The sequence below is a fragment of the Anomaloglossus baeobatrachus genome, chromosome 12 (genome assembly GCF_048569485.1).
Source record: "Anomaloglossus baeobatrachus isolate aAnoBae1 chromosome 12, aAnoBae1.hap1, whole genome shotgun sequence".
Classification (NCBI taxonomy): domain Eukaryota; kingdom Metazoa; phylum Chordata; class Amphibia; order Anura; family Aromobatidae; genus Anomaloglossus; species Anomaloglossus baeobatrachus.
Genome location: NC_134364.1, coordinates 79,456,173 through 79,469,689, shown reverse-complemented (window position 1 = coordinate 79,469,689; position 13,517 = coordinate 79,456,173). Strand labels below are relative to the sequence as shown.

The 13,517-nt window shown below is 37.1% G+C and overlaps 1 long non-coding RNA gene across 1 annotated transcript in view; it reads right to left on the bottom strand.

Annotated features, from left to right (window-relative positions):
* LOC142257842 (uncharacterized) overlaps positions 1 to 13,126 on the bottom strand; it is a 119,077-nt gene extending 105,951 nt beyond the window's left edge. The window contains exons 1-2 of the long non-coding RNA XR_012727663.1: positions 13,097 to 13,126; positions 12,746 to 12,857 (exon numbers count right to left, since the gene is read on the bottom strand). This is a non-coding gene — a long non-coding RNA (uncharacterized LOC142257842). The remainder of the gene's footprint in view (positions 1 to 12,745; positions 12,858 to 13,096) is intronic.
* Between the last annotated feature and the right edge of the window lie 391 nt (positions 13,127 to 13,517).

Here is a 13,517-nt window from a genome sequence, read left to right as displayed (position 1 = left end):
AGATGAGCCGCTAAAAAAAAAATTTAATATTTTTTTTCTTTTTTTAGAAAAACTCATGATATAGTGATATTTTTACCAAAAAAACGGATGAGAATATGAGCCGGCATATTAATTAAAATTGCTTTTTTTTTCTCATAGGAGAAAAAAACTAGCAAGGCCTTAGTGGGAAACTCCGAAAATTGACATGTAGAGTTTTCTCATCTAGTTTGCCTACTTCAGTGAACAGCCCTAAAAAAAAGGTCTGTGTGATTAATGACATCCGTATTACGGATCATTATTTGTGTCTTATATATGATGAAAAAAATAAGGAGGAAAAAAATAAAATAAATACAGTGGAAAAAAAATCAAGACAATAAATGGAAGCAGATAATCAACACAAAGCCAATAAAATAGTGACAGGAGACTCGCAGAAATGCAAAACTACAGCCATTTCTTATCGTCCTCCATTCTGTATTCTAGAATCCGTGTTTCTTTATACATTTCAGCCCCCCTCCCTTCAAATAAAGGCCAGCAATGCCGTAATGCACCTGCTGGGACATTCGCACATAGCTTTTTTTGTGGCCATTTTTTTTTTATGTGATTTTATAGCCAGTTTGTAGCACTTTTCTCTATTGTTTTCTTTGTCCCTGAATAAAATAATAAAAAAAAAAATGCACCTGTTAATATGTCTTATCTTCTTAGATTACAAAAAAAATACATTAAAAATAATGTGATTTATAATAAAAAAAAAAAAGATTAAAAAATGCTGGAAAATTGTAGGCAGAATTTATAAGAGATAAAAGTGTCACACACAAAAAAAAACGAAGGAAAAAACAAAGCGCCAAAATTTTAAAGTTTTTTGTTTTTTTTTTAAGTAAAACAATAAATAAAATAATAATAATAATAATAATAATAATAATAATAAATAGTGTGAAAATAAAAACCTTATAGTGATGTGTGAGGACAGGGCAAATTCACACAGCTATATAAATATTTAATAATCATTGAAAAAAAAATGTTGTTTTGGGCAGCAGTGTATGCCTCACAAAAAAAATTAAAAAAAAAAAAATTGACTAAATAAAAAAAAAAAAAACATAGGAAATGTAAATATTTCCTATTTCCATTACAGTTTTTCTTTGTGTTTTCCACTCCTGGTGTTTCCTTATAAAAACTAGTGCAAAATAAAAACTATAGTGTGAAATCAGCGTCCATTGATGGCCACCAGGCCCTAGGTAGGGTCAGACCTTGCACTGAGCACAGCAGGCAGTTGGAGACCAGCTCCATCCTTATTACTCCACTGGCCATGTTCTTTAGAGCAGTACTCTGACTAACAAGTATCATTATGGTGTTCACCGCTGCAAGTTTCATTAGGAAAAATCCAACAAAAAAAAGCCCTCTGTGGATTGTAAAATCCGCAACCAACTCCCAGCACAAGTCACCACGAGCACGTCTGACCACTCAGGAGAGGCACAGCAGCCTCCAAAAACACAACCACTGCCCCAAAAACCTCTGCAACTCAGGAAATGTTATGCATCAGCTGTCTTTTTTTTCCTCAAAATTAAAATAATTAAAATAATTCAGCAAAGAAAAAAAAATTAAGCCTCATGTAAAATGTGTGACTTTAGCCTAAAAAGTACAAAATCATTTATCTTGCCAATACAGCAACATAATCTACAAACCTGAAGCAACAGCAATGGAATACTGGAAGGGAAAATAAGTTTCCCTCTTTTCCTTTTATTTACACACACAAATATATATTATAGGAGTTTTCTGTTCAATTATTATTATTATTATTATTATTATTATTATTATTATTACCCACATTATGAGGATGCTATTATTATTATTATTATTATTATTATTATTATTATTATTATTATTATTATTATTAAATAATATCATCCACATAATGTGGGTATTATTATTAATATTATTGTTATTATTATTAATAATAATATTATCATGTATAAGTTGATAATAATAATAATACCATCATCATCATCATGCAGAAGTTGGTATTATATATTATTATTATTATTATTATTATTATTATTATTATTTCTACCATCGACATCATCATCATGCAGAAGTTGGAATTATTTTTTTTATTATTATTATTATTAACATTATCATCACCATCATCATCATCATCATCATTATGCAGAAGTTGGTATTATTTTCGTATTATTATTATTACCATCACCACCATCATCATCATCAACATCATCATCATCATCATGCAGAAGTTGGTATTAGTTTTCATTATTATTAGTGTTATTATTAGTAGTATTGTTAGTATTATTACCATCATCATCATCATCATACAAAAGTTGGTAGTATTATTATTATTACCATCACCACCACTACCATCATCTTCATCATCATCATGCAGAAGTTGGTATTAGTTGTTGTTATTATTATTATTATTATTATTATTATTACTACTATCATCATCATAACCACCATCTTCATCATCATCATGCAAAAGTTGGTATTATTATTATTATTATTATTATTATTATTATTATCACCACCATCATCATCATCATGCAGACGTTGGTTTTATTTTTTCATTTTTATCATCATCATCACCACCATCATCATCATGAAAAAGTTGGTATTATTATTATTATTATTATTATTATTATTATTATCTTTGTTACCATCCTCATCATCATGCAGTAGTTGTTATTATTATTATTATTATAATTTCTATAATCATCATCATCATGCAAAAGTTGGTATTATTACTAATAATAATAATCATAATATTTCCATCATCGTGCAGAAGTTATTATTATTATTATTATTATTATTATTTCCATCATCATCATGCAGAAGGTGGATATATTTTTTTTCCTTGTTTCTTATTTCTTAACCTGCAATAATTTAGTAACCAGACAGCTATAATAAATATAAATAAAAAATATTTAAACTCACTTTTAAAAAAAACTTTTGTAGTGTAGGTAATTGTGGATTGTGATGATGAGTTATGGTGCTGGTGCCACACACTGTCTCTCTGGTTTGGATATGGTTTTCTGGATGGAGGTGCAGGTTGGTGACATATCTGAACAGCAGTGCGGCAGGTAGGAATTATTTTGTTTTCTTGATATCTAACTTATAATGACCTGTTAGAAAATGCCTGATAATAGAAGTAACTCTGTCCTATACCAAGCCTGGCTTTTTGCTTTTGTTAATTCTCAGCCCATGTCCTGCTTTTCCGTGGGGTGAGTTCTGCTCCTGAGATAATTCGGCTGTGTTCAGACCTTTATATAATGCGATTATAAATCCTACAAGCCTGTCCACACTCTCGTCTCCTTCCTCCCAACTCTTCCTCATCACTTCTTGCTTTTCCTAACATTCCCTCATCTCTGGTGACAATTCCCCGGACTTCACATTCTTTGTATCCCAATTCCCGGAGAATAATTTCCAGAATCAATATTCCTAATTTTTCAGATTCGCATCTCAGATAATGTGGGCTAATAACTTGCAGGGGTTTTTTTTTGTTTTTTTTAATAATTCACCATTTATTTAGTAAAATATTCTAGAATTTCTCAGTTCACTTTACTTATTTTGTTTATTTTTTGTCTTAATTTAGGGACGTTGAGAAATGTTCCGCATTCACAATCTAGCCACACATTACACCATTAAGTGCAGAGTTTATGTTGTAGAATATATCCCTTTTTGCCTCTTTCTGACCTGCATATAATGTCCCAGTTCTCCCATCATCCTCCTGCCCGGGATAGTGGGAGTCAGTGGAAAAATATTGCTGGAAAATCATATAGTAATGAAAGGATTATTGAGAAGGGACATTCCTGCTCTCAGAAGTGAGACCTGCACCCACCAGGGAGGATTGCACACACCAGTGAGACCTGCACCCACCAGTGAGACCTGTACCCACCAGTGAGGACTGGACCCACCAGTCAGACTTGCACGCACCAGTGAGACCAGCACCCACCAGTGAGGACTGCACCCACCAGTGAGGACTGCACCCACCAGTGAGACCAGCACCCACCACTGAGGACTGCACCCACCACTGAGGACTGCACCCACCAGTGAGACCTGCACCCACCAGTGAGACCAGCACCCACCACTGAGGACTACACCCACCAGTGAGGACTGCACACACCACTGAGGACTGCACCCACCAGTGAGACCTACACCCACCAGTGAGACCTACACCCACCAGTGAGGACTGCACCCACCAGTGAGACCTGCACACACCAGTGAGACCTGCACAAACCAGTGAGGACTACACTCACCAGTGAGGACTGCAGCCACCAGTGAGACCTGCACACACCAGTGAGGACTGCAGCCACCAGTGAGACCTGCACACACCAGTGAGACCTGCACACACCAGTGAGACCTGCACACACCAGTGAGGACTGCACCCACCAGTGAGGACTGCACCCACCAGTGAGACCTGCCCCCACCAGTGAGACCTGCACCCACCAGTGAGGACTGCAGCCACCAGTGAGACCTGCACCCACCAGTGAGACCTGCACCCACCAGTGAGGACTGCACTCACCAGTGAGACCTGCACCCACCAGTGAGACCTGCACCCACCAGTGAGGACTGCACTCACCAGTGAGACCTGCACCCACCAGTGAGACCTGCACCCACCAGTGAGGACTGCACCCACCAGTGAGACCTGCCCCCACCAGTGAGACCTGCCCCCACCAGTGAGACCTGCACCCACCAGTGAGGACTGCAGCCACCAGTGAGACCTGCACCCACCAGTGAGACCTGCACCCACCAGTGAGGACTGCACTCACCAGTGAGACCTGCACCCACCAGTGAGACCTGCACCCACCAGTGAGGACTGCACTCACCAGTGAGACCTGCACCCACCAGTGAGACCTGCACCCACCAGTGAGGACTGCACTCACCAGTGAGACCTGCACCCACCAGTGAGACCTGCACACACCACTGAGGACTGCACCCACCAGTGAGACTTGCAGCAACCAGTGAGGACTGCAATCACTAGTGAGACCAGCACCATCATGAAACCTGCATCCACCAGTGAGACATGTACCAACCAGTGAGACCAGCACCCACCAGTGGAACCAGCACCCACCAGTGTTATCCTCACCAGTGTGATACACCAGTGTGACCCATCACCAGTGGGATACTCACCAGTGAGGTCTGCACCCACCAGTGTGATCTGCACTCACGTGTGACCTGCACCCACAAGTGTCATCTGCACCCAACAGTGAGACCAGCACCCACCACTGAGACCAGCGCCCACCAGTATAAAGGGACATTTCTGCACCCACCAGTAAGAACTGAACCCACCAGTGAAAAATGACAGACACTAATGGTGAAATTTCCAGCGAATTTATCAGGATTTTCTCAAAGTCGCTAATATTTACCTAGTGTGGTTTTTCGCAATTTGCATTCTCTCGCGGTTCTCCCATCCTTTATTTTATTCTACGCGTTTTTTTCCAACTATTCCTGTTCTGACAGTGAGGTAGGACATCACAGGCAATAAATAAAAAAAGTCGCATTATTATTATGACAAAGTTAAAAAAAAAAACCTTCCTGTCCATCTTTACCGAGTCGCCTGTGATATCTGCGGTTTTAGTATGAATTTTTCAACAAGTATCCCAGCAGTGTGCACAGGGCGCTATTCTCCCGCAGCCTGTGCACAGAATATTGATAATATGATATCGTTTAGAAATGAGCAGCACAACCCCCAGACAATAATTACTGTACAGGCAGCAAGTTATGACAATATTATTTTTTTTTAGTTCATAAAAGAACATCTTCCATTCTCCCTATTGTCTCCGGTACTGTAACACCCAGGAGCTGAGGGAGAAATGCGGCTCCCTCAGGAGGATAGGACTGGATGTGTAGAAAGTACACAATGTATTGTCTGCAGCCTGTATCCACATAGAAATATATACAACCTGATCTATATCTACAGATAGGAATATATACAGCCTGATCTATATCCACAGATAGGAATATATACAACCTGATCTATATCCACAGATAGGAATATATACAGCCTGATCTATATCCACAGATAGGAATATATACAACCTGATCTATATCCACAGATAGGAATATATACAGCCTGATCTATATCTACAGATAGGAATATATACAACCTGATCTATATCCACAGATAGGAATATATACAACCTGATCTATATCCACAGATAAGAATATATACAGCCTGATCTATATCCACAGATAGGAATATATACAGCCTGATCTATATCCACAGACAGAAATATACAGCCTGATCTATATCCACAGATAAGAATATATACAACCTGATCTATATCCACAGATAGGAATATATACAACCTGATCTATATCCACAGATAGGAATATATACAACCTGATCTATATCCACAGATAGGAATATATACAGCCTGATCTATATCCACAGATAAGAATATATACAGCCTGATCTATATCCACAGATAGGAATATATACAGCCTGATCTATATCCACAGATAGGAATATATACAGCCTGATCTATATCCACAGATAGGAATATATACAACCTGATCTATATCCACAGATAGGAATATATACAGCCTGATCTATATCCACAGATAGGAATATATACAGCCTGATCTATATCCACAGATAGGAATATATACAGCCTGATCTATATCCACAGATAGGAATATATACAACCTGATCTATATCCACAGATAAGAATATATACAGCCTGATCTATATCCACAGATAAGAATATATACAACCTGATCTATATCCACAGATAGGAATATATACAACCTGATCTATATCCACAGATAAGAATATATACAGCCTGATCTATATCCACAGATAAGAATATATACAACCTGATCTATATCCACAGATAAGAATATATACAGCCTGATCTATATCCACAGATAAGAATATATACAACCTGATCTATATCCACAGATAGGAATATATACAACCTGATCTATATCCACAGATAAGAATATATACAACCTGATCTATATCCACAGATAAGAATATATACAACCTGATCTATATCCACAGACAGAAATATACAGCCTGATCTATATCCACAGATCAGAATATATACAACCAACCTGATCTATATCCATATATAAATATACAGCCTGATCTATATCCACATAAGATATATACAACCATCCTGATCTATATCCATATATAAATATACAGCTTGATCTATATCCACAGATACAAATGTATGCAGCCTCATCTATACCCATATAGAGCCTGATCTATATCCACAGATAGAAACATATACTGCCTGATTTATATCCACATAAACTATATACAGCCTGATCTATATCCACAGATATTATATACAGTATATACAGTGGATATACAGTATATCCACATATAAAAATATACAGCCTGATCTATTAGTCACACGTAGAAATATATACAGCTTGATCTATATCGACATAAAAATATATACAGTCTGATCTATAGCCACAAAAATATATACAGACTGATCTACGGTATATCCACATAAAAAGTATATACTGCCTGATATATTAGCCACATATTGAACTATATACAGCCTGATCTATACTTACATAAAAATATATACATCCTGATCTATATCCACATAAAAAAATATATGCAGCCTGATCTATTAGCCACATGTAAAACTATATACAGCCTGATCTATAGCCACATAAAACCTATACAGCCTGATCTATCAGCCACTTATATAGAAATATATACAGTCTGATCTATATTTACAGATACAATATATACAGTCTGATCTATATCCACGTAGAAATATGCAGCCTGATCTATATCCACAGATAGAATTATATGCAGTCTGATCTATATCCACAGACATATATACAGCCTGCTCTATATCCACATAGAAATATATACAGCCTGCTCTATATCCACATAGAAATATATACAGCCTGCTCTATATCCACATAGAAATATATACAGCCTGCTCTATATCCACATAGAAATATATACAGCCTGCTCTATATCCACATAGAAATATATACAGCCTGCTCTATATCCACATAGAAATATATACAGCCTGCTCTATATCCACATAGAAATATATACAGCCTGCTCTATATCCACATAGAAATATATACAGCCTGCTCTATATCCACATAGAAATATATACAGCCTGCTCTATATCCACATAGAAATATATACAGCCTGCTCTATATCCACATAGAAATATATACAGCCTGCTCTATATCCACATAGAAATATATACAGCCTGCTCTATATCCACATAGAAATATATACAGCCTGCTCTATATCCACATAGAAATATATACAGCCTGCTCTATATCCACATAGAAATATATACAGCCTGCTCTATATCCACATAGAAATATATACAGCCTGCTCTATATCCACATATAAATATACAGCCTTATCTATATCCATATTGAAATATATACCAATTGATCTGTATCCACAAATAGGAATATATACAGCTTGATCTATATCTACATTGAAATATACACAGTCTGATCTGTATCCACAGATAGGATTATATATACACAATAATCTATATCCACAGATAGGAATCTATACAACCTGATCTATATCCACAGACAAAATTATATACAGCCTGATCTATAGCCACAGATAGGAATATATACAGCCTGATCTAGAACTATATACAAATATACAGCCTGCTCTATATCCACATAGAAATATATACAGCCTGCTCTATATCCACATAGAAATATATACAGCCTGCTCTATATCCACATAGAAATATATACAGCCTGCTCTATATCCACATAGAAATATATACAGCCTGCTCTATATCCACATAGAAATATGTACAGCCTGCTCTATATCCACATAGAAATATATACAGCCTGCTCTATATCCACATAGAAATATGTACAGCCTGCTCTATATCCACATTACACTCTCAGGGAAACCACAGATCTCTAACTCCAGCACTCAGGATTACATTACTGGCCATAGACTCTACAGGACTGATTGCTAATATATATTGCAATATTATACAATTAAAAAAATAATATCTAAATAATAACAATATAGAAAAGTGTGAGATCAGCTATTTCCACCCAAGAGGCCGGAGCCCCCGGAGCAGAGGCCCCAGCACCTGCCATCATTCAGGGAAATAGTGTAGAAATAGCATAGACAGAGGTACACTGCTCAAGAAATAGAGGGACAGTTACACAGCGCAATGGTATGATAGTGTCCCCTTTATATTATTTAGATAGTGTAGACACAGACATCTACAGCTGTGGGAAAACACGGGAGATCCACACCGCGGGAAGAGGAAGGTGACAGGACCCGAGGCTGCGCAGCTCATAGAGAGGTCGGGGGAACGTCCACATACCGGCGGCGGCAACAACCGGAGAACGTGCAATGTGAGCAGACTGTGAAGGAAGGAGGGCACGGGGGCTGCATGTGTCTGCATATATATATATATGTATGTGTGTGTTTGTATATATATATATATATATATATATATATGTGTGTGTGTATATATATATATATATATATATATACACACATGTATACTGTATATATATATATACATGAACAAATACGTATATATGTGTGTGTGTGTGTGTGTGTGTGTGTGTGTGTGTGTGTGTGTGTGTGTGTGTGAATGAATGTATATATATATATACACACTGTGTGTATATATATATATATATATATATATATATATATACATGTATATAAACACACAAGAATATGTTTTCTCAAGCACATATAAACATATCCCCACGCACCTAAACATAATTGTGCATATACTTATCTACATGTGTGTGTATCTATATATTTATCTATACGTGTTTATCTATGTGTACCTAAAATATGTGAGTGTGTATATATAAAGTTTTCTATATGTGTACATATACTTATCTAAAGGTGTATATGTGTGTGTGTGTGTGTGTGTGTGTGCGTATATTTATCTGTGTCTATGTTCATATGTGAGAGTATATATATATATATATATGTGTGTGTGTATTTATCAATATGTATATATATATAAATATATATGTGTGTGTGTATATATATATATATATATATATATATCCATGTGTTTGTACACACTGTATGTATGTGTGTGTCTGCGTATGCAAATCTATATGTGTGAGTATATATATATATATATATATATATATATATATATATATATATATATATATACATGTGTGTGTGTGTGTGTGTGTGTGTGTGTGTGTGTGTGTGTGTGTGTGTGTGTGTGTGTTTTCTGCTATATGCTTGTTTTTATACTTTGAGCTGTTGGACTTTTTCACTGAAGGCTTTTGAACAATCCCTAATTGGCCTGGAGTCAGTCATGTATAAGTGATTAGCCCTACTTATCGGGTTGTGATAATCCGGGTGGGATTATCGGGCGCTGTTCGGCCCCGGTCCGGGGGTTCTGGGCGCAGAGTTCGGTCCGGCCTGGCAGTGAGCCCGGTCACTGAGGATAGCCAGCACAAGCCATCCATTATCCCCGGGATCAGTACTTTCCTCGGATTCAGTCCTCCCCAACCCCTCCAGCAGCCCATGGCTCTCGGAGTGTGGACACTCTCCTGGGGGTGGTGACCTCACACATTAGTTTATTTTCAGAACATAAGTCAATAATATTGATTATTAAAATAAATAATATATTTATTAATTAACATTAATTAAATGTATTGCATGAATTTAAACAATATGTCACAAGGGTTTGCTATTTTTCACCAATAACCTTACTGTTTATATATTATTAACAGTTTCTACTATGAAGCTGTTTATTATATTAATGACAAATGTATATTATTTTCCAAAAATAATTATTGACTGTCCCCATCCCCTTTAACTTCCCAACCAAAGCCCCCATCAATTGTAAATAATATTAATAATACATAATTTAATTCATTGATAAAATAATCTCTACATATTGCACACCTATTTTACAATAAATTGTAACAACTAAACAATTCCTATGTGTGAGCTGCTCATAGATTCCAGCATTACTGACATATAGAGGCTCAGATTACTGTCTAGTAGAATGCACATTGTGTAGGCATGTGGTTATCCTATATCTAACATTAAGAAAAAAAAGTGAAAAAAAAAATAAACTGTAATAAAACATTTTGCTTTCTTTATCAATAGGGGTTTTTTTTTCCTTTGCTCAGAATTAACGGGCTGATAATATAAAAAGCGGTGCTGGCGTTTACCTGGTGCACACCGCCCTCTGCCGGCCACAGCGGGTATTGCGTCTGAGTTAACGGCAGAAAATAGGAATAAAAAAAAGAATGTAAAGGAAATAATGTATAGACTAAATACGAGATATGGTAATGCAACATTATATTCTCAATTGTTTCCGTATTGTAAATAATATCGGACAGATTCTACATATTATGTTACATTTACATATAGCATATTAGTAATAATGCAGATCTAGTAATCTGTTATCTTTATCCAATGACTTAAATGTTTATTATTATTATTATTATTATTATTATTATTATTATTATTGTTGATAATGTTAATACATCTGTAATATGCATAATATGACAATAATAGCACTAATAATAATAATAATAATAATAATAATAATAATAATAATAATAATAATTTACTATGGTTGCAGCAGTCTTAATTTACTATGGTTGCAGCAGTCTTAATTTACTATGGTTGCAGCAGTCTTACACAATATCTACCTGGCAGCCGCACTGTCCTGGGGAAATACCTGACAGCAGCTGTGACTTTTTGTGCTCAGTTTCTACAAGGTCACCTGTACCTTGGTCATCTGCTCCTTAGCCATAGATAAGACAAAAGTGTAAGCTGACAGTGTCGCCCGGTCCAGAGACACCAGCCGCTGCCTGGTGTAGAAGACACCTAACCAATAACCATCCAATATAATGTGACTCCTCTATAAGGTGACATTTCTCGGATACAGAGGACAGCGCAATGCCCATTATCACAATGCCCAATTATTATAATGCCCCATTATCAGAATACCCCATTATTGCAATGCTTCATTATCAGAATGCCTATTTATTATAATGCCCCATTGCCCCTTTATCACAATGCTCCATTATCACAATACCCCATTATTACAATGCCCCATTATCACAATACCCCATTATTACAATGCCCCATTATCACAATACCCCATTATTACAATGCCCCATTATCACAATGTCCCATTGCTCCATTATTAAAATGCCTTATTATTATTATTATTATTATTATTATTATTATTATTATTATTTTTATGATGATGGCACATTGTCCCATTATTACAATAATCCATGATCACAATGCCCCATTGTTCCATTATTACATTGCCCCATTATCACAATACCCCATTATCATAATGCCCCATTGCCCCATTATCAAAATGTCCCATTGCCCCATTATTAAAATGCCTTATTATTATGATGCCCCATTGTCCCATTATTACAATAACCCATTATCACAATGCCCCATTGATCCATTATTACATTGCCCCATTATCACAATACCCCATTATCACAATGCCCCATTGCCCCATTATTACAATACCCATTGCCCCTAGATCACAATACCACATGATCATAATGCCCCATTGCCCCATTATTACAATACCCCATTGCCCCATGATCACAATACCCCATGATCATAATGCCCCATTGACCCATTATCACAGTGCCCCATTATCACAATGCCCCATTGCCCCAGTATCACAATGCCCCATTACCACAATGCCCCATTGCCCCACTATCACAATGCCCCATTACCACAATGCCCCATTGCCCCACTATCACAATGCCCCATTGTCTTGCTGTATGGGCTCACCATTTGCATGTAATAATCTCGTCTTGTGGCAGGTGGAGGATCACTATATCTGAAGACATTGCTGTAACTTACAGGCTTAGGAAATTCCATGTCTTCAGAAGTTCCTCAGGGTCTATAAGAAAGGATGGAAAGATGCAGTTACCATGAGCTGATTCATATTTCATCCCAAGATCTCAGAACACATTTTTATATGGAGTCATTTCTTAATAAATAAATATTTATTTAGTAATAAAGTTGAAGAAACAATTATCGATTTCTATTTTTTTTTCGTTTACATGATGTTCAGAAGAATGAGAATAAAATAAAGCTAATGCCATCCACAGCCAGGGGCAGAGCCTGCGCCCTCCTTACCTGGCAGTGTCCGTGCGGGGCTGAGGTCCCATCTGTCTGAGGGATCCTGAGATTCAGGGAAGGTTCCTCCTTGAGGTGTTCAGGGGCTCCGCCCTCCAGGGCAAGTCTGACAATCCCAGAGGAGCCGGCCCCGCCGCCGGTCCAAACCTGCTGCCTCTCTCCGCCGGCACCGGACACAGCCGGACTCCCCTCACTGCACAGGCCGGACTCCAACCACTGCGGACACCAGAGCCGGGACAACTCCTCCAAGGACCCAGGCTCCGGTACACTCCACAATTGGCTTCTGGTCTTGGATTCAACCTTTCACCTTTTAGGGGGAAAAAATGGTGCAGAACTTCCAAAAAAAGGGGAGAAGCAACAAATAAAATAATAAACCTAACAGAAGGAAAGATCTCTGCCTCCAAACTCCAGTGACACCAGG